This window comes from Dufourea novaeangliae, unplaced genomic scaffold (genome assembly GCF_001272555.1).
Source record: "Dufourea novaeangliae isolate 0120121106 unplaced genomic scaffold, ASM127255v1 scaffold164, whole genome shotgun sequence".
NCBI classification, from domain to species: Eukaryota; Metazoa; Arthropoda; class Insecta; order Hymenoptera; family Halictidae; genus Dufourea; species Dufourea novaeangliae.
In genome coordinates, this window is record NW_015374038.1 from 81,805 (window position 1) to 87,116 (window position 5,312).

The window sequence follows — 5,312 nt, forward strand, 5'->3', positions numbered from 1 at the left end:
CGAACCATTGTAAATCAAGGGCATTACAGAATATACCATCCTTTTACCAGATTTCGTCTACGATTTTCTAAAAACTGACTACACCACTCTCTGTCCTTTTGTGCCCGAAGGCACGAATCCTGCATTTCTACTGTGTTCTGGGAGTCGTTGGAACGGCAGTGGAAAGTAGAGTAACCGCCCTACAGATCAGGTATACTTAATTTCGTGAAAGTATTTAAAAAATAAAAAAGTACGGTTACATAATTGGCGCCCGAACAGGGACAGCGAGTGAGAATCAGACAAAGGAACGTCGTAGAATTGAATATGAGTACAAAAACACGGAAGCAAGCAAACACGGCGAACGCCAGCGAGGTTACGGTCACCGATCAAACAGCTCACGGCCGAGCATTATCAACATCGCGAGTCATGAGGTCGCCGTCAGAAATAGCATCTGGTCCGTCAGGTGAAAATATTAGACGCGGATCCGGTACAATTAACGATTCAAACTATGAACAACTATTAGCCGTAATACGAGAATTACGTGGGGAAATCGCGCAACAGCGAAACACGATCCGCGAGTTAGAACAGCGTTTCGAGACACGGATGAGAGAAGTAAATGGCGAGCATCTAGAAAGACTAATAGAACATCGAGAATCAGTTTGGGATACGATACGCGGACTCGAAGCTCAAATAGAATATGACCCTCGCGAAAATACGCGACGCGAAGAAAACCTACGAAAAGAGATACGCGAATCATCAACACGCGTAGATGTAGGCAGGGCTGAGTCGAACAATACTGGCCGCGTATCTAATACCGAACATTCAGGAGGAACGCGAACGCCACCCGTGAACAATCATTCAAGGGCCATAGGTGGATGCACATCCGGATCGTCTAGAGCAGGCCTGCCCAACTTGTGGCCCGCGGGCCAAAATCGATAATCGCCCCTACCGGCTTGCTCTTTCAGCCGAGGGGAATGATCCCCCTCCATATCCACAAGAAGCCCGACGATATAGAGGCAAGAAAGCGTGTGTACATGCTCTGACTGTCCCCACTTCTGACGCTCCAGAAATTCCTATCCGCACGTACCTCTTGCCCCACGATCGCATCGCAGCGCAAGCGAGTAGTGGGGTATGGACTGAGTGATGGTGGGTACTGCGTCATCTAGCGAAATGACCCGTGGGCCACATGTTGGACAGGCCTGGTCTAGAGAAACGCGTTGTATGGCGGAAGACCACACAACAAACGAGTTGCCACCGATGATAGGGTCGCGACCTTTTGTCATAAAGCTGCAACTTCCGACATACGAGGGAAAATCGTCGGAAAACCCGCATAAGTTTATTAGAGAGATTAAATGCTTCATCGAGGCCGCTCGAGTGCCAAATAATGAATTAAAGTTTATAATCTAGCAAGCGTTAAAAGGTATTGCAAGCGAATGGTGGGACTTGTTCGCGGACGAAATAAATTCATGGCCACAATTCACCGAGGCTTTCCTGGATAGATTCTGGAGTATAGCAACACAAAGGAAGATTAGGGAAAACCTTCAAATGGGCGCATTTCGACCCGACGCCGGTATAACACGTGTAGCATACGCGATGCGCTTAATCGGGGCCACAAGAGATTTAAACCCGAGACAATCAGACGCGGACATTGTTTTAACCATCTCCCCACACTTTACTCAAGCGGTCGACAACTGCGTAATACGTCAAAATATCACCACAACCGGTGGTTTCCTTTCGCTGCTCGAACGTTTTGATAATGGGGGAACGGTGAATCGTCCGCTAAACTTCGAAAGATTCGGTGCTACGAATCAAGGCCAGCCGAATCCAACAACACCACGGAACGTAACAACAAACATAACGAACGGTCGAAACCAGTTTGAATTCAAACGACCATATGATCGATCGGGTCCAAGTCAAAATCGTCCCGTCGAAGATCGCCAGAGACGACCATTCACGAACAACAGGATGCAGACTATGCAAATAGACGAAGAAAATGAGACGAACATCGAAGAAATTGACGTAGAAGAGCCAAAGGAGTCGGAAAACGACAACGTAGGACCAATAATATTCGCCTGAAAACGGTCCCCGCACAGGTGGAGGGGCCCTCCGAAGACTTCAAAGGGGATACTGTAAGCAAAAAGATCAACACCATATTTTCCGACCCACGGAGCGAACTAATGACAGAAGAAGACCCATATCAAGGTTCCGAAATTAGTGATGTTTGTCCGAAAGTCGAAATTAAACTCCAAGGCATTCAGATACAGGCACTCGTCGATACGGGTTACACCTTACGGTTATACCTTAAGTACGGTTACACCTTGTTACGTCCCGCCTTGCGGTCGTTACTTTACTTACAATAAAGGGTCCTTAAAATGCTAAAGCACGCCCTGTCTAAACTTACCGGTGAAGTACGCAGTTTGGATAGGGAACGGGAGGGATAGGAAATCACTCTCGTTCTTGATAACAACAAAGATATATTTTAACAGTTGAATAAATAAAAGATACAAATAAGTCTTAACATACCAATGATGATGAAGATGATCGATAGATTTGTTGGCGCTTTCAGTCGGTTCGGTCGGGATTTCGGGTCTCCTTGAAAGGGCGGAAGACTCGCTGGCGTTCGGATTCGTCACACAAGGTTTTTGGCACTATGGGATACGTCCACAAGGAGGAGATTTCATCGCGGAAACCCAACACTGAACAGCTGAGTGACCGTTATCACTCAGCTCGCTGTCGCGTGTAAGAGATTGGAGCGAAGCGCGACTGTCGAAGAGCGAACGAACTCGCTGTTGTAGAATAACGCCAGAGCCGAAACTACCGAGAAGTAACTGAGAGCGTCCCCGATTTGAACAATCGTTTTGTAGATTCTTCCCCCTTTCGTTTATTGGAAACCGTGGAAGATACGGTGTAGCAACAGGTGATGATTCGCGAAAACGTCGAGGAAGGTCGACTACGCGCGTAGCTTCCTCGTGTCGCTGAATTGGCGGTTCTCGTTCGTTCCTCCGCAAGCGTAGATGATCAGAAAAATGTGCAATGAAAAGAGGAAATGAAACTACAGGAAATAACACCCGTCTCCCCTCACCCTTATCCCATTTGTCCCCTTCCCTTTTACCTTTTTCATCTTTCCCACTCACTTTCACTTCTCTCCTTCACCTCCTCACAATATTTTTTCTTCTCCCAGAATTCCACTCTCTCTCTCGCACGTCCAATACGCTCGCGACCAGAAGCGGATGTCCTACTCATTCCGAACTCTGGTGTTCCTTCAAACCACGTTTAAATCTTTTACCTTTTACTCATTATTATATAATTACTCCTTACAAAAGGAGATTGCAATATTATTTTCCAAAGATTTATTAACATTTTTATTACAATATTTATACGCGTAAATGTTTGTAAGGTATGTACATTACGTTTTGTTCTTGTTCTTTTATGACCTTTTTTTCTTTTATATTTTTCTATCATTCCTTTGTCCTTTGCTTTTTATCTACCTTTTCCTCCTGCACACATTGCTTTCAACAGAAAGACATTCGAGTGCAATCGTAACGTGCAGGTAATATCATTTTTAGTTTTTCGCAGGTTGTTCCGTTCATTGCCGATATTGATCGAAAATGGCCGTTAAAAAAATCGACTCCGGTATTGAGATTCTCGACTATCATATATTCGGATATCTCATATGGATGCCCGGGTACCCAGGTAATTTTTATTTACCCGGGTATCTCGGGTATCTGGGTAAAAGTAATAGGCTATTACTAATAGCCCTAGTAGGAACTAAATTTACTCACACAATGACAGTGAAACAGTAATGGAAACGTTGTTTCTAGAAACTGTGATTACACTTCTTTACTTAGAATATTTATCTATCACGCAAATCTGTTTTCATATTACAAATCATTAAAGAAATAATGAATCATGTCTTGCTGCGTGATTCACCAGCGTGAAACGATAAAGTTCTTTAAATATATTGTCTGTTACCTAAGCAGTAATTAATTGTCATCTTTCAATTAAATATTTATTCTGTCATGTGTGATATCATAATGCGATCGATCGTGTTTCAGTACGTTCTGCCTTATATCAGGTTTGTTTACTTCTAGTTCGGCTTAACGATCGTGACTAGCTTCGAATTCATGGATGTTTATCGCGAAAATAATAGAGGAAAGGAAGAAATATGGTTAACACCATATGTAGACCGCTTATAATTGCGTTTGTTCGCTACATACAGTCGTGAGTCCTTTAATAACGAAAGGCATGGCAAACGTCGTTCCTATACATAAAATTCATATTCGGTCGATCGACATTTATTATTTATCAGTAAATAGTCTCGTAGTATCATAGACCGTTATAGACGCTCCCTATTTCATTAGTACACACAAATACTTTCTAAATGTGTATGTTCTCAATGTGCTTTAAATACGAGTCTCCGTTCCAAGTAAACTCTCATTTGCTACTACTTGAATCGAAATCACAATGTAATATAATAATTAAAGTGAGTTTGGGTTTAAGTACTTGTTATACGATATTATGTCATTTTCTACAACATTTAACTCCTTGTCTTGCAATATCGCGTGACACTTCTGTCACTGACTACAGGTTAGCACTGAAAAAACACGAACACGAATATCGTTCGTGCCATAGGTTTTAGTCCAACATAATAAACGAAAGAGCGAATGACATTGCTGCTGACGAATTCAAGTTTTTTGCTGGTTTTCTAATATATTATATATGTTAGAGGAAAATTAAGATTAAAATCAAGAAAACTTATACAACCGATAGGACATCCTCAACTTTCCAACCGTATAAATTGATCATTTATCAGAAGCAAATAGACTCGCTGTGAACAGTTGATCCAGAGCAGCAATTTTCATCGTGTACAGAGAATTTTCATTATATGAACTTAAGCAAATAATTTGTTTCTTCAACAATTCATGTCTTTGAATAGTAAAATAAATCATACATAAATCTAAACAGAAGTTTTCTTAAGGTGTCGACACAATGCAGCCATAAGTAAATAAGTAATTCTGACATACGCACCAACGCCAAAAATTCTTTTTTTTTATCGGGGAGAAACCTTCGAAAGCTGCACCGCCTCCGCTGGGGCGGAGGCAGCCAATGCGGGATTTTTACCTCGTTAAAACTCCCCGGTGACCCGCTCGGGCGTAGGGCAGCCTGTGAGCATCGGTATGCAGCACGCATTCACAGTCGACCCCGCCCCAAAAGAGGCAAGAGCACACCTCAATAAGGAGGTGGGGGGAGTCGGGGCCGCCACAGGCAGTGATGCCAGAATTGTGGGATAACCGCGCAAGCGCTTACCCTCTCCATACCTCCCGTGGGTATTT